General features: G+C 53.6%; 1 protein-coding gene across 2 annotated transcripts in view; it reads left to right on the forward strand.

Moving 5' to 3' along the window:
• EcR (Ecdysone receptor) overlaps positions 1 to 24,745 on the forward strand; it is a 173,721-nt gene that overhangs the window by 97,954 nt on the left and 51,022 nt on the right. The window contains exon 1 of one of the 2 annotated variants that reach the window (XM_050189282.3): positions 22,320 to 22,654. The exons of the other annotated variant lie outside the window; for it this stretch is intronic. The gene's annotated coding sequence lies outside the window, so the exon portion shown is untranslated. Of the gene's footprint in view, positions 1 to 22,319; positions 22,655 to 24,745 lie in introns of those variants that run through there. 2 annotated transcript variants of the gene reach the window in all.

The raw sequence follows: 24,745 nt of genomic DNA on the forward strand, positions 1-24,745 counted from the left end.
CCGAAGTAGTCCCTTCGTCGCCTTCAGCTGCGATGTCTTCAGTCGGCGATATGTGAAAATGGTTGTAACTGACAATGGTCTACTGTCAAGGTGCGCTAGAACGGACGCCATGGACTGTCTCTGAACATTATATTCAGGACAGTCGCACAGAATGTGTTCCAGCGTCTCCTCGCAAAGACAGGCATTGCAGAGAGCGTTGTCGGCCATTCCAATGCGAAACGAGTAAGATTTCGTGAAGGCCACCCCTAGCCATAAGCGATAAAGCAGGGTGGCCTCACTTCGGCGGAGTCCGGTTGGCATACAGAGATGCATCAAGGAGGGCAGGTCGTGTTGATGATCGCTGCGGTTGGTCTGGCTGCTTGGTGTGCACCATAGAGAGAGCGTGATCTCCTGTGCAAGCACTTGAAGTCTGCTGGCTGCGTCGGAACGTGAAAGTGGTATGGCCTCTTCCTGTGTGTCTTCAAGAGCTGTCCGAGCGGCTTTATCGGCGTCTTCATTTCCGATGACGCCGCAGTGACTTGGCAGCCACTGAAACGTCACGTGATGTCCTTTCTCATGTGATGTATGAAGTAGGCATCTAATATCGAATACGAGCTGTTCAGATGGCCCGCGACGCAGAGCTGATAGTACAGATTGTAGGGCTGCCTTTGAGTCGCTGAAAATTGACCATTGTCGAGGTGGTTCCCGATTGACAAAACAAAGTGCAGCTCGAAGAGCAGCTAGTTCCGCAGATGTAGATGTCGTTGGGTGGTCAGTCCTAAAGCTGATGGTAATACCTCTTTCTGGGACGACTGCAGCACCGGACGAACACTGGATGTTTGTGGAACCGTCAGTATAAATATGTGCACTGTCTGCGTACCTCTCGTGCAGAAGAAGCAGAGACAGTTGTTTCAGCACAGGCGACGACAGCTCAGACTTTTTCCCGATTCCTGGCACGTTGAGATGGACTGTGGGGCTGACAAGGCACCAAGGGGGCATCGATGGTTTAGAAGCAGCGGTGAAGCCCGAGGGAAGTTTGTCGTTGTACTTGACAATAGTTTTTGAGAATGATGCTTGGTGCCTGTCTGAAGGTAGTGTTGCAAGGTGGTGATAGGGGGCCCGTGCCAAATGTCTGATATGCGTTCTCAGGGTTTCCACCGTGATGTGAGTCTGCATTGGATGGTCCCGAGCAATCGCAATAGTTGCCTCAGTTGACGTGCATCTCGGCAAACCAAGACAAACTCTGAGTGCTTGAGCTTGCGCTGCTTGCAGAACACGAATATTTGTCTTGCAGGTGTTGTTCAGTACAGGTAGACTGTATCTTAAAAAACCGAGAAAGAGAGCTCTGTAGATTCTCAGCATTGCGTCTACTGACATCCCCCACGTCTTTCCTGTCAGGTATTTAAACAACTGGGAGGTTCCTGTTAGGCGTCGTTTCATGTAAGCCACGTGCGGGTTCCAACAGAGGTCTCGGTCGATAATTACGCCTAGAAATCTGTAGGTTCTGACATAGGAAATGGTCCGCCCGTTGATTGAGATGACATAAGGCGTCATTGGTTTGCGAGTAAACGCCACTAGGGCGCATTTTTCTGGCGATATGCTGAGACCTTGTTCACTCAAGTAGCTCGCTGTCAAAGTAGCCGCTCTCTGAAGCCGTGCACGTATCTGAGGACGTGTGACTGCCGAAGTCCAGAGACAGATGTCGTCTGCGTATACTGAAATTTTGGTGGTAGTTGGCAAGTGTTCAGCAAGCCCAATAAGAGCGAGGTTGAATAGCGTCGGGCTGAGAGCACCGCCTTGAGGAACGCCCTTGCTGGTATAGCGTCGCGTAGTTGGGCCATCGTCAGTTAATACATAGAATGATCTTGCAGATAGGTAACTTGCAATCCATAAAAATACTCGGCCACCTAGGCCAACCGTCACAAGAGCGTCGAGAATAGCCTCATGCAATACGTTATCGTATGCCCCTTTCACATCTAAGAATAGAGCTGCAGATAAACGTTTACGGGACCTTTCGTGCTGGACATATGAAACGAGATCAACTACATTGTCGATGGAAGAGCGGTCACGTCGGAAACCAGCCATGGAACTCGGATAAATCTTGTAGTGTTCAAGGTACCATTCCAGGCGGCCAAGGATCATCCGTTCCATTATCTTTCCTACACAGCTGGCCAACGCTATCGGGCGGTACGAGCTGAGCTCTAGTGGGGATTTGCCCTGCTTCAATATTGGCACCAGGCGGCTCACTTTCCATTCGTCAGGAACATTTCCCTCCTGCCATGAGGTGTTGTAGAGACTCAATAGTGCTGTCCGTGCGGATTCTCCGAGATAGCACAAGGCTCGGTATGATATACCATCTGGACCCGGAGATGATGAGCGCCTGCAGAGAGCTAGTGCCGCCTCGAGCTCCTCCATTGTAAAAGGAAGGTCCATGCGGCAATCTCGGGAATGGGGGACATCATCTCGGGCTGGAGGATCTGGGCGTGTCGCTTGGTCTGCCATTCGCACACAAAAGTCTTCTGCGACATCGATGTCTTGCCGCCCTTGGAAAAGCGCGAGTGCCTTGAATGGAAAACGCTGTTCCGGAAGGCAACGCAGACCTTGCACCGTTTTCCAAATGTGAGACAGCGGCTTGCGGGGGTCGAGTGTTTGGCAAAACGTTGCCCAACGTTCCGACGCTAATCTATTCATTCGACGCTGAATCTTCTTTTGTATCCTCCTGGCTGCCCTAAGGTCATGGATTGATCTTGTACGCCGATATCGACGTTCCGCCCGGCGACGAAGTGCGCGAAGTCGCTGTAATTCTATGTCGAAGTCGTTTCGCGTGTGAGAGATCGTCAGTATGCGAGTGGCGTTCCGCATCGTATTTTTAATTGTTTGTTCTAACCCAGAGGGTAGGCCCTCGCTGCAGGCATCTTCCATATCAGATTTGAAGTTGGCCCATTGAATCGTCCGAATGGTATTCCGTGGGCCAGATCTAGACATCAAGCCTTTGATGTTCAGATAGGTGGGAATGTGATCACTCCCATGGGTCTCAATATCTGGAAACCACTTCACATATCTGGCGAGAGAGTTGGAGACAAAAGCAAGGTCGAGGCAGCTGCCGTATGTCACGCCTCGAAGAAAGGTGGGGCTACCATCGTTCAAGAGAGTGAGGCCATAGTTGTAGGCGATGCTTGATAATCTTCGTCCTCTTGCATTTGTCTTTGTACTTCCCCATGCTGGATGGTGTGCATTGAAATCTCCTATGATGACCCATGGAGCGGGGCAAACACTCAAGATATCCGCTAATCTTTTAGTGTCGAAATTGTTGGAAGGCGATATATACACGCCTATGAGAGTAAACAAGAGTTTGTTCTTTTTAACTGTGACGCATATATACTGATTGTCGTCGTGGGGCGCAATCGGTTGCAAAACATAGGTGAGTTCCCGACGAACAAAAATGATGATTTTGCTGCATGCACTATTTGTTGATGACATGAAACATTCGTACCCTGACAGTCTGATTGGTTTCGACAAGTTGGGCTCACAAATGACGATGAGTGGAAACACATTAGTGTACACATACTGACGGAAATCTGAAATTCGTGATTTTAGCCCTCTGGCGTTCCACTGCATGACGGACGCTGCCTTGACTTCTTTTCGGAAGGATGGGGTATGGGTAGCCATCTTTCTAGTTGAGGGATTCAAGCACTGGGCTTAAGGCGTCCAGCACTTTAAGTGCGCTTCGAGCAGACGGTGTCCCCATCTCAACTAAAATCGTTCGGATGGCCTCCATGAGGGAACGTAGCACCGAGATGACTTGATCTGTTTTAGGTGAATCATCAATGGCCGGAGAAGGCTCCGGTGGCGCCGTGACCTTCTGAGGTTCCTTAGCAAGGGAGCGGCTCGGTAGCGTAGGCCATTCCTCTAAAGAAAGAGTCTTATCTGATGCCCTCGTGGAAGTGGTGGGCCCTATCGCGTCGCGACTAAGTGGTACCGTAGTGGAGCGGGTACTATCGCTTCGCTCATGCGCCTTCTTTGAAGACTTACGACGGTGCCGACGTCGACGCCGACGCCGGACTACTTCGGCTGCCTCCCTGTGGGCCGAATTGTCTCTGGCCATTTGCTTCAGAACCGCGCGCTCCCTCTTGATGCGGGGGCAGTCTTTCGACGAGGCTGCGTGAGGGCCGCTACAGTTGGCGCACTTCAGAACTGTGGCACCGCAGGTCACTTCTGCATGAGGTTCAGCGCAACGGGGACACAGAAGCGAGTTCGGACACACGCCCTTTACGTGTCCTAACCTGAAGCACTGATGGCATTGAAGCGGCTTCTGGATGAATGGTCGAACTGGATGTCGAAAATGTCCGACTTTAACGTGGGAGGGTATGCAATCCCCCTTGAAGATTACTTTTACGCAGCGCGTATTCCCAAGACGGCGCACTTGCGTAATGATCGTGCCCTCGTTTGCCGGCTTGATGAGGCTAGGTAAATCTTCATTGGGAATGGCAATGTCAATGTCGTAAATTACACCGGCTATCGATGTGTCGTCGATCGGGATGAAGGGGCGCATTTTGATTCCGCCAAGCTCCGTGATTTCTTGAAGTGTTCCAAGCGCACTCGCGTTGTACACGTCTATGGCGAGTATATTCTTGCGTGGGTTTATTCTGATGTCTTTAATTTGATCCGGCACCGCACGTTCCAGAAAAATGGATAGGGCTTGCCTGTTCAGCAACCGTAGGTTGCTTGACGGTTCTTCCGGCATAAAGATGATGACGTGTGGCCAGCGCGCAGGCCTTGACTTCATAGTCGTAGTGCTCGCAGGAGGTGACGGCGCTGTGTTGGCGATCTTTCTCTTCGCCCTCTTACTCCGGACGGGTACGAAGCCGTCGTCGGATGAGTCGTCTTCCGACATAGAGTACAGCTCGGTGTCCTCGGTGTCGCTGGGGGAGCCAACTCGCTTCCTTGCGGTTGACAGCCGTGATGACTTCTGGCCAGGAGGGCCTGTGGCATGCTCCGCGTCCATGGTCGCAAGACGGGGAGGTAAGGCACCCCGAAAGGCAAAGAGTTCACCAAAAATGCAGAGAGCACAGAAACAAGCGTTCTGTCAAGAAGACACTTCCGCGAAGTAAGAAAAAGAAAGCGACGCTTCCATTGTTACCCTGTTTGCCGCTCCTTTCCTGAGCTCCAAGTTCATTGTTACCGCCGACAAACTGCGATGCTACATATAGCTGCGTGCAACGAAAGCGCACCGCAAGTTCTCCGCAGCGCAGATGTTTCCGAAGGCTCGCACGTGCGCGCAGGTAACTTTTAGCACCCCCGATTTGATACCGCATGATGAGGCCGAGGCAGGGAGAACTAACTGAAACCAACGCTATTCACAGCGCCTATTTCGTTCCCTCCGGCCGCTGGACAAAGTTGAAAAGCTCCGCACATTATTGTACGAGTTCGTTTAATTTTTTTGAATTTTTGGAGGTGTTGGGGGAGGGGGTAAGGGAGGGAGATTTGTTGTGCTCTCGGGCGGCTGTCTGTTGCTACGAAGGGTATGAAAGCTACAGGTGGCGGAGCTTCTGAGTGTGCGTTACTACTCTAATATTCCGGAAGTGTTTGAAAGTGCCCTTGATTTCTCGGAACATGTACTGGGAATCAGCGTAGCTTCCACGGTTGGCAGTTTCGCATTTGTCCCACCGACGAAGTACGAAGTAGAAGAAATACGTCAAATCTATCACTCGGTCGACTATTTTTGTTCTATTTTGCTGTTGTAATATAACAGGCTTGTCGTCTTTTACTCAGCTCAAACTCTACTCGCGCTCTTAGTCGTGCGCGCTTTGCTTCCGTGGCTTTACTTTCGTTGCCACATAACGTTGCCCGCGAGTGTATGCCAAGTTTGGTAACCGTATTGAATTAGAATACCAACGTTTTCAGAGATGTAATTGGTCTCTTGTGTTATATTGCGTGCGAAAGGGGGTGGGGGGGTGGGGGCAGTGTTTTTTTGGTGTTGCTATACGCGGTTTTGCTATATGTATTTAGTACATATTTCTGTCTTATAAAAACTATAAATTGTCCTTTCTTTTCTTTCTCTCATCGATTTTCTTGACCGCGAACTCGCTCCTTCTACGCGGGTTCGTATTATATGCGAGCTTTGCGTCGTACTATGTCACTAACTGTTAAAAAACCTGCGTGCTGGAACAGTCTGCTGCCGTCGTGCCCAATACAGATCGTCAGATCACCGAAGCTATAGGCGGCATTGCGCGGGGTTCAGCCTTGAAAAGGGGCATTTTGTGCCTTGGGACGAGTGAGGCGGCAGTTTATTCTGCGTCCACAGTGGGGAGACGTCGTCATCCTGCTATCTACCCTAAACCTAAGAGAGGAATTTAATAGGCCTTCGCGCCGTCAAAGCCGCACATGCTCACCGGCGCATCTCGTGCACTGCAAAGGAGTAGAAGCGACCACGTATATTTTCCTCCTGTTTTTGGTTTTCCTTTGCTCGCCAGGTGGGTGCAAGGAGGGGTTGATTGGGTAAGGGGCCAGGCAGAATGTGTGTGCCGTTTTCTTTTTCTTTTTTACCAACGCGTAGCGACTTGCTTACAGGCACCCGGGATGGAAGCCGAACCCTCCTTCTCCCACTGCTAGCTCAGGCTTTTTCTTTCTTTTATATTTTTTATCACCCCCCCCCCCCCCCCCCCCCCCGAGAATTCTGAAGGTGCAGTGCTAGGAGTGTGGGGCAGCGGGCAGGTGGTTTTCTCCGCCGCCGCTGCAATCGGTCGTCGTTTCGGCGGCTCCTTGCTGCGAACTCCTGCCGGAGCCGGCCGCCACTGTGTTGTGTTATCTCGTTGTCGTCGTCGTGTAGCATCCAGCCGAAAATAGGGTCTCCGTCACGCGCCGTCTGAAGCGTGGTGTTTCGTGCACTTCTGTGCAGTTTCAGGCGACGGCAGGACACCGTTTTCACGCATGGACGCGTTGCGAGAAATGTATACATCTTCGTCGCCACCGTGTTTGCAGAGTAGAGACGGTGCGAGACCAAGTTTCCTTTCTTGTCGGCACGCTGCGTCGTTACACGGTTTCCTTCGTGTCGCACCATCTGCCTTTCTCTGCCTCTTCTTCCCATGCCATTGTTCTTCGCTTCCAATCCGCTCGTCGGATGTCACACCCTCGGGATTGTAGCCGGCCAAGGGCGGAATTCGCGCAGTTTGTGTGGAACAGGTTGACCCGTCGGGGGTGATCGCTGTGCCAGGAAGGCGGGAAAGTAAGAAATGAACAAGAATTGTAAAAGGATCAGTCAAATAAACCTCCGTAACAAAAGAGCGACCAAGCACTCCCACCTACGGTGGCGTGAAAACGTGAAAATAATTGGTCGCCTTTGTTGTAGTTCCTTTCTTGAGAGTCTTCCGTGGTTTTACACTAATCCTTGTTACAGAGTTATGGTCATGGCAGTCACAAATGGGCTTACGTAAACTCAAGAGAGATTAGCGTATCTCACAATATGCCGTCGATAGCAATACGCATGCGCAAATATCGAGCTACTGCGCAGGACAGAACAGCGCCAGCTTACTTTTCAGTCCACTATTTCTACGTATTGTTTCTACATCTTCCTGACTTTTCTCACGTGTGCTCTTACCCAGCCACTGCGAGTCCATTGGAGCTCGACACACAGATTGCTTCCGTCGGCGAAATCTGCCGTCGCTTTAGCGTCATCACGGCTATTGTCGGCTATGTCGACGTCGGTGTCGCTGGCCGCCGTAACAAGCGGTTCAGGCGTCTCGAGACGACAGCGTCGGCGCGGCCAAGAACAATGGGAAGTCGCGTCGCTGCGGGGGGGAAGGGATGGGCCGCCGGCTCCACGCCTTCGGACACCTCCGGAGGGGGGCGCCCTGTTATGAGAACGTAAACAAACGCGCCGCGGGTGGGGGGCGTGGTTCTCACGGGCTCTCGCTCGACGCCATCAATCAGCAGGCGCTCGTCAATCTCGCACTTGCATTTCTCGCTGTTCTCTCTCTGGCGTCAAGGCGAATCGCGAGTGGCGCTCTTTCGGTTATAGTCGGCGGACGTAACTGATACTAAACCGTAACCCTAAAGGGGCATCCATGACGAATGTAGCGTCGCTGAGGCGCGCGGTTACATGCGAACAGCCATGGTAACGACATTCGACTTCGACGCGCCCTACGTACCTGTCTTTATTACGTTGTATCGTAACGCCCTTCACCACGCGGCGGGTGCATTGTCTAATATCCATTGTTCGTGCAGCGTCTTAGTACGGCAGTGCATCCTATGTGTATCGCATGCGTTGACTCACTTCCCTCTTCTCTGCCCCTTGGTCGTCATTTTGGCATCTCCCGGGGGCGAAATGCCTAGCGAACGAACGGGTCCGAAGGCTGCCCCTCTCGACACGGCTGGCTCGACGAGGCCTCGGCTTGATGTGTTTTTCGGGCAGGGGAAGAAGAAGATGGCGTGGCCTAGCGGAGGGGGCTTGCTTTTGTCGGCGTCCGCGCTATGGCTGCGTCGGAGGGAGGGAGGGGGGGGGGGGAGCAGCAGCAGCAGCGCGCGGTTCTCGCGGGCGCACGCGTGCGTGCCGCCGCTGCTGCGCCCGAGTCAAGGGCGATCGCGCCGCCGGGCCCCTCGCCCCTTTTTCAAGGGCAGCGTGCTGCTCGCTTCGGGACCGGCTGTCGCGCTCCGCGGCGCGGCCACAAACTGGTTTTTCCACATGCCGCCGCTCGCTCGCCTGCACGCCGCCGCAGGAAGAACAGGTGGAATCTCTGTGCCAACTCGTTTCTGCCCCGCTGCTGCCGCAGCATCCTTTTGTCCGTGCGCCTTTCTGGCGGATGACGTGACCGGTTGCGTGGCGGCTCGCTCCTCCTTGCAACCCGGCCCCCTTCCCTCTCTTCTGCCCGCTGTGCCTCACTCTTGGGTTGCGTGCAGCCGCTCCCCCCCCCCCCCCCCCCCCCATCGTTATGTAGCGCTGCCTGCCGCTTTAATTGGCGCTCGCTTTTTCGGACTGCCGCCGCGGAGCAGGCAACGAGGTCCGCTGCTGCGCCCTTCTTGTCGGCTCACGCACGCACGCCGCAAACTGAGCACTTGCTCGCGAGCGGTGCTGTGCCATCGCCGAGGGACCGCTGTTCCGTTCCCCTCTCCCTTTCGAGAACCGCTCGTACAGCTATACTCTAGTACGCATCCATGCATCGATCAGTGGTGTGAGATGGGTGCAGTCTCTCTCTTACTCATCTTCTGACCTCCTTTCACTCCTTTCTCCACTTATGCTCAGTGTACTTGGTTAGCGTTCTCTCTTTTTTTTTCCGCTTTTCAAGTTCACTGCCGACACAGATGTTTTTCTTTCGTAGGCTCCGTCACCCCCTACCGCCAAGCTTCATTCGCTTGTTTTTCTTTCTTTCCTGCAAGGCTCTGTGCGATCGCTTGGCTTTGCTGCGCGAGAGGCATGCCTATTTGCGTTTTGCGAAGAGCAAACATCCCAACACGGCGTGTGTGCGCCGTGCCGCCGGTGCCTAACGCCTGCCAGAGCTTCCATCGCATCAACTTCCAACCCTCGAGACGAGCTCAGCGCGGTTATGTTTTCTTCCTTCGATGTCGTCGCGTTGCGTTATTGCGTTGATTTTACGTTTTTCCTATTGCCTTACCGCTCGCGTTCAGCTCTGTCTTGTTCGGCTGAGTACAAACCTAGCCGCATAGCCTACCTAGCGAACAAACGGCTTCCCTTGCCTTGCAGTCGTAGCGTGGACGTTCACGTCAGCGCCAGAGCCACTCCCGCCCTTTTGCGCTCTGATCCATGACGTCACACGATTGAACCGAAAGTTCCGACAGCCCGCACAATCGAATATGCCGGCTACAAGCGAACAGCGGTACACCTATCGCACTCATCCTTTCACCGTGGCAGCGTTGATAGTGGAAAGAAACGTTGGCCCACATCTGTGACGCCGCTGCTCCAGAAAAACAGGCCTTGCACAATATTGGTGCCGTTGGAAGCACGTAGCGCCAGCCCTCCCGTTTCCACCAGAAAACTGCAACCTTCACGCAAATTCGCCCGTCTCTATCGGCGATTTCAGGCCGTTCACACCAGGCACCAAATGTAGCTCACCGGCACCGAATCGCAGCGCGCAGAACGACGCGCATCGTTGCCTCTAAGCCTCATCCAGCTCTATCCGTGGTCTAAATCGTTACTTTGGTCCGTCGCGCAAATCTGGCACCGAATTTATGGCGCTCCGTTGTCTCGTTGTCTGCGGTTGCCTCCATTTGTTTTCAGTAATATTTAAGTCTATAGTCTCGCTGCAGGCGAGTATAGGTGGAATGAGCTGGGACGTCAAGGCTTCTGTGACAGACTGTATTTACACTGGTACAGGGGAATCGTATGGACGGCTATTTGCGGTTTTCAGCAACCGCGAGCTCGATTCGAGCATCTAGCTGATAGCACAAGATCTGTGAGGAGGAGTCGCAAACTCCTGCTGTGCGGGTTTCGTATTATAGCGCATTTAGTTGGGGTAATGATTGCTGTAGGGTGTAATGAATTGCTCCCGTAACTATAACTGACGGGCCTGCTGAATATCGACAGTTTTTCTTTATTGAACGGTTCAGTAAGTGCGCTCTTGATTTTGCGATCTCAATGCGTACCATAGCGTTGCTGTGGTGGTATGCCAGTTTAGCCGAACATATTTTTGACTCTAACAGCAGTTTATAGGAACCTCGGAACTATGTTTACCGTGTTATTCGGTAAGCCCGTCCTTTCCGTTTACTCAGCCTTCGTCATGCCGACGTCGTAATAAGTCAGGCCGCCTCTTCATCCTCTGCATCACCGTCGCCATACGCCTAAGTTGGTTCATACGGACAAAGAAAAACTAGCGCGAAAAAAGCCAAGCGTGCATTTCTTGGTCTCGTTTCTCGCTCGTTAGTTACTTGCTTACATCTCCACCTTGATAATAATTACGAGATTACCCCATAATACGAGATGCAACAGGTACGAAGTTCACTCGCCTTCACAGTATACAGCTCAGACGTGCTTTGTTCCTCGTAGTGCACTTGCGAATACGCTACCGAGAGCTCTTTTGTGTTTAGGCACACGGAAATTTCGGCCTGCTTCATTTGTGGCGATGATGCGTTCATTCCCCCCCCTCTCTTCCTTTATTTTTTTAATTTTATTTAATTATTATTAATATTATTATTATTTGGGCAGTTGATTTGCAGGAATCTCCGAGCGTCCATTAATGACTATGCGCGTTGCTCTCCCGTAGTGGTGGAGGGGGCAGGGATTGTCTTAGGCGCGGTTACCGGCCTTTGCGATTGCCCGCACTGCCTGGCTTGCAGTGAGCCGGCACTTTCCGCCGGACTCTTTCCCAGCGTATTTTTTGTGTCGCAGATAGAAAGGGCGCACGGGCCGAGGTCGCCGTTTGCGGTCACCGGCGTGCGCTGTCGGCGCCCCAAGGCTCGCAATAAGTATTGCGACCGATGATTGTTATTATTCTACATTCCGTATACGATCGCGACAAGGTCTCTCCCGCAGAGCGCCAGCGCACCGCAGGAAAGCATCGGGGGATGGGAGAGCGGTGAAATAAATGTCGAGGTAAACAAGGAACAATAAAATTGAGATGCTCAGATGTCCTTGCGAGTTCATTAAACTCTCGGAGCCAGCCACCTGAGGCGGCGGCGGCCCTGCAAAGGGTAGCGTGATCTTTATCGCTCGTCGCCATCGCGCGCGGGCGCCTTTCCCGCCTCCGTCGCACGTTTGCCGCGCGTTTTCGCTTTCGAAGGGCGGCGGTCACAGGGGGGGGAGAGACCGGTCGACTGGCCTTCGCTCGCACTTCGTGTTCCGGGGGAAACCCGAAGGGAATGTCACTATTTTATTTCCTTTCGCCTTTCGCGTGGCTGGCTTCTCACATTGTAAACCTCGATTCGCTCGCCTACTGCGTTGTGCTCGTGAAGAAGCAGCAAAAGAAGGCAAGAAGTTATGGTTGCTGGTCTTCTTTGGTTGGTGCCGGATCGTGTCTTGAACCGATCGACCGGGCCGGCCGAATCGCAGGAATGGGGCCCTGGACTCGGGGCTCCACACTTTTTTGAGAATAATTTACTAAAGACAAGTTTTGCCATTACTACTAAAGCTACTTCTTCCTGAAATTTGTTCCAGAATTCGTTCTCGAGCTAGCCGGTACATTGTTCTTGAAAAGTGAGTCCGCGCAGCGCTAACTGACCGAGCGTATAGACACAAAGCGGCCTGTGTTCGTCGATGGTGTTCCTATATGTTCTTTCTATTTGCGTTGCACAAAGCATTTCGTCCTGGCCTTCGTAGCTTCGTGCTCGCGTTTCTCGCGCGCTCCGCGTGTTATCAGCGACTCTGTCGCGAGGCTTGAATCTTCGAGGCTTGTCGTTCGGGAGCTTTAGAAATAAGGGACATAAAGATAGCGGGCGCCATCGGCCCTGTGTACATAAGAGTGCGAGCGGAGAGACGCCTGCGGCTGAAGAGTTGTCCCACATCCGCCGCCATGACCCAGGGTACTGCTGATTTATCCCTACCAGTGCACAAAGGTTTAGTACCTATTCGCAAATGCCCACGAAAGGGGTCGGGGCGTGGGGCAGCCGCAGTCCTGGCTCAACCGGCAAAACCTCGCGCAGTTCTTTCGGAATTTGTGGGTTCGTCCCTCACTGGCGGCAAGCTGGCTTATTTCGCTTTCGTTTCGAATTTTACGTGTCAATTGTGCATTTTTAAATTTAAGAAACGCAGTTAAATTTGTTTTCCTGATATTTTCTTGGTTTCATTGTCTATTGGCTTCATGGTGCTAAAAAGAGACCTTTGGTTCTCCCTCATTTCCTTTTGCTCAAGCAGCGTTTAGTTTCTTGGCATTCCTAGTGTCGCTGACGATTATCTTTGGACACGGAAAGCCGCTTATTGCTTCCGCCTGTTTACAAATCCCAGTAAGTTGTCAACTCTTTTTTAAGCGCCTGCTCAAGCCGCCGTTTAGTGCTAACTCTAGATGTTGTTGTTATTGTTGTTATTCATCTGGACCCGTATTCACACACACAAAAAAAAAATCTTGCACGCTGGAATTGTTCGTAAGACTGAATGCCAACCAATCCTTAGCTAAGATGACCGCTCCAGTGGCAAATATCATTCGGCCCCTGAGCACAATATCGCGGGCTCGATCCCCGTTCGCGGTGGGCGCATTCCGATGGGAGCCCAATGCAGTAGCGCTCGTGCACACTTACATCTTGGCTCAGGTAACGGAACACTGATCCGTGCTTTAGCGGGTACAGATCATAAACATAGTGCAGATCAGTGTTGCAGAAGCCCAGCTGGCCGAAATGAATTCATATCGCCACCACCACCACCACTAGGGCGGTTCTCGCTAGCCAAGTTCCTCGTGTTAATGGTGCGGTACCTAGGTCTTCTGGGACATTGGTCCTTCATGACGAGAAAATGTGTTTTTTAAGTCTTAGAAGTTATTATGTATGAATATTTTTGTCGGGCCTAAAAGTTGTCCCTCGTATTATATATGTGTTCGTATTGTATGCGGAAGTGGCAGTAAATTGAGTTCTGGGTGAAAGCCTTGATACGTAGTTGCCTTGGCAAGTCTGACGTGACTGCGGTTCGGAAACATTGCGTATGCTAAGTGAGAGAGACATACTTTGTTGAGAGCTGGAGACGTTAGCTTAACCAAATGTCTGACATGTTGCTGCAGATCATGTGGGCGAAGTGCGATTAAAAATAATTCGTCAAAATTTTATCTTATCACAAATACTCATGCGTAAAGAGAAGCAATGGGAAAAAGGAAAGTACAGAATGATGTGAAACATCCGATTATTGGCCTATCCCCCATTATGGGTACGGGCCACGTTTAAGGATCATTATAATCACCGCCGTCATCATCATCATCATCAGCAGCAGCAGCAGAGTAATTTTGTTCTCACAGCGTTACTTCTCCGTTTGCGGCTTGTCTGGCGCCGCGTTCGTTCCGAACGCGCTGCTGCCGGCACATCGGCGCGTCATCATCGCGCCGAACCGGCTGCCGGCGTTCGCTGAAGTCGTTGCGCGGGCGAGGGCGCCGTACCTGCGGAACGGTCGCGCAAGTCGCGGAAGAGAGCAAACGAGAGGGAAAGCTCTGCCGCCGCCGCCGCTGACGTCGCGCCTTCCTTTGTTCTCTCTGGCCTTCTTTGGCGAAAGCGATCCCCCTATACCTCCCCACACCCTCCCTTTTCTTTTTTTTTTCCATCGAGTATCTTGGCGGCCTGTCGCGAGGTGGCGCTCCGTCCCGACGATGAGCTTGGTGGCGCAACCCAACGGAGCGGTAGGACTCTGGTAACATCCATCCATCTATACGTTCGACCGGCGCTTGACTCCTGAAGGCGCGAACTTCAAAAGGACAGTAGTTCAGACAGTTAGCTGACCCGCAGTTTTGCGGGTTCTTCGTTGACTTCGGTACACTGAATGTTTCACCACGCCTTTCCGTACCGAGCCCCGGCCTTTCCGGCTTCTACGTTTCGACAGGTCTGTTTCCAGCGACGTGGCTGAATGATTTATTACAACTTGGGCGTTTAGAGTCCCAAAGCAACCCTCCCTTGTCGAGTGATCCTGGTTAATGCTGATGATTTGTTGGGGTTCTTCAGCGTGCACCAGAAGTTCGGCTCCCGGGTTTAATTCTGCCCCTATCTGAATGCAGTGACCTCCGCGGATAATACAATCCACGCGCTCGCTGTTCAGCAGACGAGTGCCGTAGCCTGTGAGTCGGTCCATTAACTTTGACAAGGCATTCCAGTTACTAGTCCAATCACTTTGACAGCGTACAAAATGAAGAGGACGAGTAAAATTGGCTCTGTTGCTGTAAGCTTAATGCTGTACAGCATAAGCAGCTACATAGCTATTGTGTGCATAGTTTCGAAATTGGCCAGTTCTCCAGTCTTCTGTTTCGATCAGGCATATGTTGGATTGTTGCTGGAACGTAAGTACGCTAGAAGCGCGCTCCAGTACAGATAACCAGCTCGTACCACAGTAGCCTTCGCCTTTAAAAGCCGGTTGGGATTCTACAGTTCACTTCCACCATAGGTGCCACGCATTTCGGTACTTGGGAGAGCGCAATTATTACAAGGTCTTGTTATTATTTGCCAGAAGAAGTTCTGCCTTGTTCAGTTACATTATTACCCCGTGTACTGGCTCGATGAATGCGCTTCTTGTTTACTCACGTTTAGTATCATGTTCGCACTCGTGTAATGGCTGGGCTAGGTGCTAGCAGCGCATGAGTAAGCATCACGACATAACACGAGGAAATGACGTGCTTGCGTATCACCGCCACCACCGCGACGTTTTTTTTTTTCTTTTGTTTTTCCTCGAAAGCCAGCGACAGACCTTCGACAAGTGGAGACGCACGAAGGCGAGCCTTCGTCCCGTGACCAGTGGTGATGAGTCACGCCTCTGCCGAGACGTGGGCGCCTTGGGCGCGTGAGTGAGGCAAGCAAGGAGTCGGTCCTTCACCGCGCCCGCTGCACTCATTACCGTTGCGGCTGCCTCGCTCGCCATACGATTCGCCGCTATGGAAAGCGATTACCGGACCATACACAACACGCACGTTCCCTCTCGGACACACAGCTGCGCGCATTTATTCCTCCCGGCTTGGCGCGCCCCTTCTCGGAAAACCCCGTCGGTCTGCAAATGCCGCCGCGGCTTGCGGGAGGGAGGCCGATGCCGCAATTCCGCCCGAGTGGGCGCGTGCTTATGCTTGAAGACAAAAGAAGATCGCTGATTAGCGAATACATGCATTCTCTGCAGCTTACTCTAGATATTAATTTCCTTCTCTCGGAGGTAAAAGCGTCTAGCTCATGTTTTCTGCGGCAGTAACTTTTCTCGCATTGAGTGACGATTTTCTTGCAATTGTTTTTAAAGAAACGTCAATGTGAAGGTACGTGACAGTTCTGGAATTCCAAGTAGGTCAGTCTTACCGTGTCAGCGAAGGGTTGCTACGCTAAAAAGGATGTACGCAATTCTCGGATACATACTTTCGCGTACACCCATCATAGTTGCATGCAAACTTTTTCTTGCAGAGGAAAATTTAGGTAGGAGTTTTTGTTGTTGCTGTTGTTTTCTTTAACGACAGTGAACTAGGTGTAAACCGATTTACTGTTGCTCTGAAGTCTCCTTTTAATTTGTACCGCTAGTCAGCATGCTTGCTTCCATATAGACCTGTTAGTGAGTCAGATTTCTCGGGTCCACGATCACCAACGTCATTTGCGGAGGTGTGCATATTTCACGTTTTATTGCAATCGCGTCGAGAGCCCAAGTTTTCGGTGGGCGGTCGGATAGAGGTCTACGGGGAAGGTCGCGCAGTGGCCCACGGCTTCATAGCGGCCCCCTTTTTCTGGCCATTTTTATTTCCCCAGAAAGAAGTCTCATAATGCGCGCTGGCAGCAGAGTGTCGTCTGGCCCCGTTAGTGCGTTCTCAGACTTCCGGCGCGCGCGCTTGTGTGTGTCTGTGCTGCAAAAGGAACGAAAAGCAAACAGACGATAAAATATGAAAGACGCATGACCGGGAGCTCATTAAAAGCGGGTCTGCCAGTAGTGCATAACCACAAACTGGGCGAAGGAGATCGCGGTGAAGAACAAACCTAAAAAAAAAAGGGGGAGAGGGGGGAGTTCGCCTTCTCTTCCTCAATGCAGCAACCCTCTCTCTAGGCAGAACAGCAGTTGGGGTTTCAAAGCAGCAGCGTGCAGTCGCAGAGAAGGCGTATCGCCGCCATCGTCGCCTGCAGACTAGGCGGGAGAGAAGAAATCGGCAGTTGGCGGGAGGGAGGGTGAGTGGAGCGCGTGTGCTCGCGCAAGCACGTACGTAACCGCCCCGGGCCCAGACGGCTTGGGGAGAGATGTGCGTGAGTGCGAGCGGGGAGGCAGGAACCCGTTCGCGGCGGCGTTGCGCCCTCGTAACTGCCTGACTTCTTTTTCTTCTTACTCGGGCTGCGATTCTTTGCTGCTGCTTCTGTTGTTGCCGCGTTGTTCCTCGGCGCGCTGCTTCCTTTCGCCTCTCCTGAGGTTCTTGCTCCGCTTCTTCCAGACCCCTGAGCAAGCGGAGGAGGACGAGCCAGTTGGCCCGGTTGTGTTGGCGAGCGCGAATTTGCGGCCTCAACCGTGAACGGCGAAGCTGTCGGCGGCGCGCGCGGTCACGGGGAGCAAGCAGCCTCGCCGTAACCTTGTTAACGCCGAACGGCTTCGCGTCGCGCCGCCTCTCAACGAGTCGCAGTCTAGTACAGCGTGCCAGTAATGGAGCCTGCGCCTTCGGAGCTCGGATGGACCACGTGTCCCGTCGCGACGCGAAATTGATCGCGTGTTCCGTTCGCGCTTACCGTAATCATCTGACTGAGAATGACAAGCCCCTGTAGAAACACGGTGTGCCCTCTGATTCGCTTCCGATAGAGTGGCGGGCGAGTTCTCTCTCCACACATGTGCAGTACACCGGCAGGAAACTGTGGCCAATTCATCGATGACCCTGCTGCTCCTACCATTCTCAGTTACACGAGGCATCTGTATCATGCATGCACCCTCCAAATGCATCGATTTCTCTTTGAAGATCAATGTCACACCCATTCCTACTTTGTTCTTCGTACCTCTTCTCGAAACGCATTCACCGCAGACTTTTAGGGCCAATAAACAGCGAAGGAAGCGTTTGAACAATTTCATATGTCGGACACAAGCTGATAATACGTATGTTATCGTCACTCTCTGCCAGTCTGACTTAGCAATGCTGAGCGTGTGAGAGTGTCTGCATTAAATAATAATAATAATAATAATAATAATAATAAAGCTTTTTAGACTAAAGTGCAAAGCGTTAATAGGTCAAGGAGAAATGATTATCCATTGTACACCGCAGAAAATCTTGAGGGTGACTCCTCCTGCATAGATAGGAGGGTAACGGCGGGATTAGGGGCCCAGAATGAGCAGGCCTTCCTTATTCTCAGACAGGCAGCTGAACCTCGTTACTGATTGGCTGAAAGTAGCCACATCTTTTGCCGCCGTGCTGCAGAGAGTTGGTGAAACCATGGACGCGATAGTGCCAGGCTTCCTCTGTCAGCTAACCAGATTTTGTTTTCCAATCCTTTTCTACTTTTCTTTATACCTCCTTCATCCCCTTTCCCGTGCAGCGCTGTTGAGGTGCCCTCTCACGAGAGGCAATTACGGCGCTGCACTTTTCTCTTCACTTTTCCCACTAAAGCCATCCACAGAGCTAACCAGAAATGGGCGCCGGGTTACACAGTTCAGAGAAAGTACGCTTGGGCTTGCCCACTATGTGCCGCTAATCCTGCCGTGGTCTCTTCCAAAGGGATTAGCGGCATTCAGTGAACCAGCCTTTCTTCCGGCTGTACTAGCTACTGGTTTATTGACTAAACCAGGGACGGGATAGTGCTATTCCATTGCCATTCATTTTCGCGCTTCGTAAAAAAGTTGGAGTTGCGCTCTGCCCACATTATCAGCGGGGCCGGCCGGTAGGGGAACGGTGGATGATAAGAAATGAATGGAATCGAGCGAAAGGAATCCTTGTATTATGCCCAGCTTCCGTTGCGAACCGCGCTGCACAGTATTCGTGAGGCGAGGCATACACATACAGACCATCTGCGAGAGTACCATGCTTGCCACGCCAACCCTTCTTACGCGAACACGTGATGTAAACACCATCCGGAGGCACGGGGCTGCAACAACAGTTCGTGGGTCGTCGCCTGCCGAGAGGGAGACGCGATGCGGAGAAGGGTGGCAGGCGGGCGCGCAGAATAGGGTTCCATGCTAGCACCCGCTGCCCGAGAGAAACGGTCACGGGAAAGCCAGCCAGGACGGAGGACAACATCCGGCTAGGCCTACTTCAGTGATGCATTGTGGAGAGCATGGTACAGGAAGGGAGGGAGCCGATGAAGGCAGAGCCTGTTCTTTCCCGAAGTGTATCTGACGCGCCGCTTCCACGCGCGGATATCGTCTGCGTCACTTGGAAGATGAGGGTGGTTGTCACGTGACAGGACTAACAACAACTTGTTTCCGTGTCGATGATGATCTGCACCCGTATGGGTGCGCTAGAGAAGTAGGGCCGCGGCTCTTTTTTGAAAAGAAGACCAAACAGCCTGAAATGGAAAACAGAAAAGTGTAGTATTCACTGGGAGACTTTCCAAATGAGGACAAGACTTAGGAAATTTGGTATTTTCTCAATAAATTAATAAGGTGATTTAAACATGACCCTTCAACTTGGGTTATTTTCGGTTCTGTTGATGGTGTTTCAACCTCCGAGTGCGGAACAGTGGGAGAGTATGCTTTCCAGCGTAAGCTTGAACGGCGAAAAGCGCCTAGTAGAGCGAGCTCGCGGGTTGGCCATACTCACTGGAGCCTTGGACTAGGGCACCAACCCTGTGATTGCAGACAGAAGAATCCATCAGAAGATGGAAGAGGCCGTCTGAAGCCGCGAAGATCTCTTTTCTAGAGCCCAATAAATGTTTTCCGATCCGATCCGAACCTCCTTAATGGACACCAAAGCGGCACATTAAATCAGTTTAGATTGACGTAGTGTCCTTTCAAGACTATTTTGTTCTATTGGCGGGGAAAAGAATGTTGATACTCAAGAATAAAAAAGCCAAAGTTCTCTTTGAAATTCGCGCCGCAATATCAGCGCCTGTACGTCAATTTGGCTTCACGGATTCCGAAGCTTCTTCTTGTATTGTCGAAAATTTATTGAACGTTGCTAGATTGAGTCTTTAGTTTATGTATAAAACACAAGGTTGTCTTCCTTTGCCATTAGACCTAGACCCGATCAGACGCTGTCAAAATCTATGACGTCACTTCGAGCTGTTGCAGGAACTTCAGGATGAACTACTGTTAGCTAGCTGCCGCTAGCTAAGTTTGTAATATGCACAGTTCCAGTAAAAGAGCTTGGGAACGGACAAACGGAATGAGCAAACGTCCTGCATCATCCGCTGTTACTAACGCGTGCCACCCAGCCCAAATTTGCACTCTTTCCCAGTGCATGCTTCCCCTTCCCAATAATACCACTTTTTCGACGATACGCCAGCTACACGTGTCAAAAACAGACCAGCCAACTTGCCGACGACACAAGACTGTGTTCACGAGCGCGCTGGTACCCACACTGCCAAATCTTCGGTGAATACCCCGATGCCACAAACCCATATTGGACACGCCCCGGAGCTGACAAAACGTCAACCACCTTCCTGCAAAGAACACAACTTCTAGACTCGCTATCCCTCCAAGAATCGGACTGTCCCTCCCCCCCCCCCCCAATACGGGGGGGGGGGGGGACACTCCCTGCAATACGTCGATTGCAGGGAGTGATGCGGCGTTTATCGACGCGTAGAACACATCAATTGGGAAGTCGTGAGTTACTATACGTCGTCAGGGCCTATTGTTTACTCTTCATTCCTCCCGCGACTGCATGCCTTGTCGTGGTGGGAGTACCACGCATTTCATAATCTCTTGATTCCGCCCCGGCGTTTGAACGCGGACGACGTTCATCGGCGTCCGCACTCGCGTGCTAAGGCGTCGTCCCTTGCAACTCTCATGCGGCCGTGAAAGTGTGCACGAGGAAACGCGCAGGCGGCGCGCCGGTGCAAAGCCCGTCGTTCGGCACACAGCCGGATGTGTGGCGGCGGCGCACGAGACGCGTAGCAGCAGTGCACACAGTGTACTCTCCCCTCTCACCGAAAGGGGAGTGATTCGCGCGGGCAACGGCGGAAGTGCTAATGCCGACGCTCGCGTTTTGAGAATAAACATGGCGGCGTGCGATCTGGGCTCCTCCGACGGCGTCGGCGCGCCGCCAAGTTTTCTTGGTCGGGTCGGATGGAGGGAATATGGGCAGGGAGGGGGGTTGCTTTGCTCGGTGGGCCCCTGCAGGTTCCTCTGGCTTGCCTTGCTGGCGGCGTGCGTTCTCCTCCGGCGTCGGAAACGCTGGCGGCGACGGGTGGGGAGGAAGCTGCGAGGGTGACGGCGGCAGCGAGCTCGGCGCTACGGAAGGCTGCGCCCGCCGCCGCTTGGCGAAAGTGCTCGCTGGGGCCAAACCGGCTCGGCCAGTGTGAAAGTCCGCGTTCAAGGTGAACCGTTCGTTGACCGGCTGCCGGTGCTGCCTCTGCAGGCCAAAGGGGTGGGCCACGCTTTCCGGCTACCCCCCTCGCCCCGCCATCGTGGCGGTTGAAGGACCCCTGAGGCGAAAGTGGCATCTCGCCACGGCAGCGTCTTCTTTCCTACGGCCCCACATATCCTGCGACGACGCGCAACTTGGAGCGGCCGAAGAGAGAGGTACGCGAAGATGTGGGGGCCCTGCTGGTGGGGGCGGCCTTCGCTGTGGCGCTCGGTAATCGGGCCAGCAGCGAACGGTCCGCGGCACCTGCGCCGGCGTGTCGAAATCGACACCAGACGGTGCCGCTTCGTGGACCCAACCTGTCGCGGTGCGTGTGCCGCGGTGCGCGAGTGACGGCCAGTACTGCACCCGGCTGCAGTAGGCAGTGCGCTGGCCCTGAAAGCTTCGTCGAATGTGTACCGAAACCTTCGTGGAGCTACTGGATAGCATTAGGGACGTCGCGCTTGTGGCATAACAACCAGGTCAAAACACCAAGCTTTGGTTGGAAACACGAACACGAAACGAGAATGACCGGAAGAAGGGAACGTTGCGGGCTTGACTTCCGTCGTCGGGGGAATAAAGAAGAGTTGCATATGCGGCAGTCACACTTCACATGCGTATTGTCAGTGTCCCTGAAAGTAGAGGCAGCATGTGGCGTTTGTTGTGTTTGGTATCATTGTTTACTCTTTCGTTACGTGGTTGAGCGGACGGTCAAGAACCATTCTATTAAATCACAACATCGACGATCAGAACAGAGAGCTGGTAGCCTACTGCACACAGCTCCGACGCGAAGGAGGAAACTCCGTAACCATAGAGAAATTTCATTAATGGAGAAGGAACGAAACGAGTCTTGAGAGGGATATAAAGCAGTTCGACTGCTCTCGTGAAGCACCTGTGTCGATCCGGCACGACGCAGTCCCGGCTTTGACGAGCGTTGAGCGCCGGACCCTCGGCCAGGACCGCAAGTGGCACAGTTCTGTTGAGACGAAGTTCAGGCCCGCAGCGCGACTCCGATTTGACGGGCGCGCCATTGATTCTCGCCGGCGAGCGCGGTCCCTCGCCCTCTCCGGCGCTGCAGCGAGCGAGCGGAGCGCCCCGCACGGCGGCCGACCTTGAACGCCGGCTCTGTTTGGGACCAACTCGTCCGCCGCTGGTGGTGGCAACGTCCAGGCGCCGCTGCGGTCTTCGCTCCCTCTGCGTGTGGCTCTCCCTGCGGAAGCGGTAGTGCGCGTTGCGTGTACAGGAGTTATGCGCCATGGAGGCCGGCTGACCAGCGCCTTCGCTTGTCATCGTGCCCGTGATCCTAGTGTCGGACGGCGGAAGCAGCGCTGCCGTGGCGTGGGTGGCGCGGCCCGAGCCCAGGCTGGCGAGCCCCCGGCGCAAGAAAGGGGGTCCGCCGCCCCCTCCTGGGGGCGGTGCGCCCCCGCCGCCGCGGGGCTCGGTGGGGGCGCCGCGCAAGCGGGCGCTGCCGCCCGAGGACAGCTCGCCCGAGGTGAGCTCGAGCAGCCCGGCCAAGGGCCGGCCCGTCAGCCCCGTGCCCTCGCTGGGTGGCTCGGACATCGCCGACGTGGACCTAGACTTCTGGGACCTGGATATCAACAACGAGTCCACCAGCTCAGGTATACCCCGTGTCAACAACGGATACCGCTAGCGCGACGCGGTCCACACGCTTACCTCCGCTCGTACGTGTTCGCCGTGCGAGCTGTGAAGGCCGTGGTTACATAGTTCGCTGTTGCAACCGGACCGCGTGTGGCTCTTCGTCTCTCTCACTCTCTCCCTGTAACATAGTGCACCATCGTCCGTGTCGTACACGTGGGACCTACATGCCCAGTTGTTGTTCAGACAACGGGGTCAGTGACGTGCAGTCTCGTGTGTCGCCCGCTCCATGCTCACTGGTCGCGAACAGGTGGAGCTTGATGGCAGCATTGAGTGGTGGTTCGTCGAGAAGAACGAGGAAGACGAAACGTCCAGTGCGAATGCGTCTTGACCCGTGAACGCGCGTCGTCGTCGCGCGTGTTGTGGTCAAGCGGCCGAGTGCCGTGCGCTTATCGGCGCGGCTCGAAAGACCCGCGATAGCGCGCCTAGCTGCGAGACGCTGGGCCGGCGCATGCTGCACTGCTTCTGCTGGTCCATGCAGGAAGGCGCCCCGACCGAATCCTCCCTTGCCCTCGCGGCCCAGTGCTGATTAGGAACGGTGCTCGACGCACTTGCCCGGAGCTCCCCGACAGGCGCGCGCATAGCGACAGATTGCTGCTCTTCCGGGGCACCTTGACCGTCGTTTGACGCTTCCTTACTCGGCGAAGCTACTGCCTCGCTCTGGACAATGGCCGAGTATATAGCTGTGGCTGAGCGAAGTGCTCTGTGGCAAGCTGCTCCAACGCCGGCAGCACTTGTTTACAGAGACATCTTAGCGTGACGTCGAGCAGGAACTTTTCGAGCGATACGTATGGACAGACACGGCAAGGTGGCGTGCATTTTGTTGCTACATTGTGCGGTGTTCCTTATCGGCGGTTCTCGCATAAGCATGGGCGTAGTTAGGCGCGGTATCACTGAACCGTAACACAATGCATGAAAGACCACGATGAGGTTTTGCATACTTGAAGAAAAGAGCGCTACGAAGACGCTTTTAGACCACGATGAGCGCAGTTAATGCGCAGTAATCAACAATCAGTTAATAATAGTGCGGCATAAGTGTACCTCCGCATGTGTGACCCTTTACAACGAACGGGACCCTTTGAATGCGTTTTGTATATGATTTGTGTAGTACATGCGGCGCCGAGGTGCTCTTTCTATTTCGCCATTCGGGCGGTGGGATGCCAAGCGCTGCACTCGGCCGGTGTCGCGTGTGTGGTCTGCAAGCGGCATGTCGTTGCCAGGGCGACGTTTCGCCTCGTCCACGCGGTGGTGGGGACAGCGGCCGATCAACGACACTGGGCGCGCATTCCAGCCCGGCCGTGGCGCTCGCGCGCTCGGCCGTTGTCCCCGCCTGCGTCGGCAGCACACAGCTCGTGTGTTTTGCTGCTGCAGGGCCCGGGGTCCGGCCCTCGCTTTCGAGGAAAACCACCCCTCCTCGCGCCCATCAGTGTACGGGCGCGTCGCGCTTCTCGGGAACGGCTATAGCCGCCGGCGTCGGCTGCCACGTCTGGAGCTGAACGTATCTCTCTCTCTCTCTCCCTCTGTGTGGCGCATCTGCGTACGCCCGTCTGAGCTGCCTATTAGCATTCTCTTGTTTCGCCATTCCCACTGCTGCAGTTGTAGAAAAGCGCTTGTGCGAAACGAAAAAAGAAAGTAAAAGCAAGCAAAAAACACGCTCGCAGAGAGAGAAGTGGTCTGGCGAAAGTGTTTTGCGATTTGGGGCACGCTACGTGCGCGACCGTGGGCGCGTCAGTTTCTCTCGTTACGCTTCGCTTCCTGTTTAGTCTTCGCACGGTGATACGCGAGTCGAAAGGTCAGCCTCCTCTCGTCGTCGGCATTCCCGCGGTCTCGCTCGTGCGCTGATCGCGTTGCTCGGCTAGCTAGCAGAGGTTAAAAATGAAATTATGGGGGATTTTACGCGCCAAAACAACGATCGGATCATGAGGCACGCGGTAGGGAGGGGCTCGGGAAATTTGGACCACCTGGGGTTCTTTAACGTGCACCTAAATCTAAGTACACGAGTGTTTTCGCATTTCGCGCCCCCATCGAAATGCGGCCGCCGTGCCCGGGATTCG

The sequence above is a fragment of the Dermacentor andersoni genome, chromosome 2 (genome assembly GCF_023375885.2).
Source record: "Dermacentor andersoni chromosome 2, qqDerAnde1_hic_scaffold, whole genome shotgun sequence".
NCBI classification, from domain to species: domain Eukaryota; kingdom Metazoa; phylum Arthropoda; class Arachnida; order Ixodida; family Ixodidae; genus Dermacentor; species Dermacentor andersoni.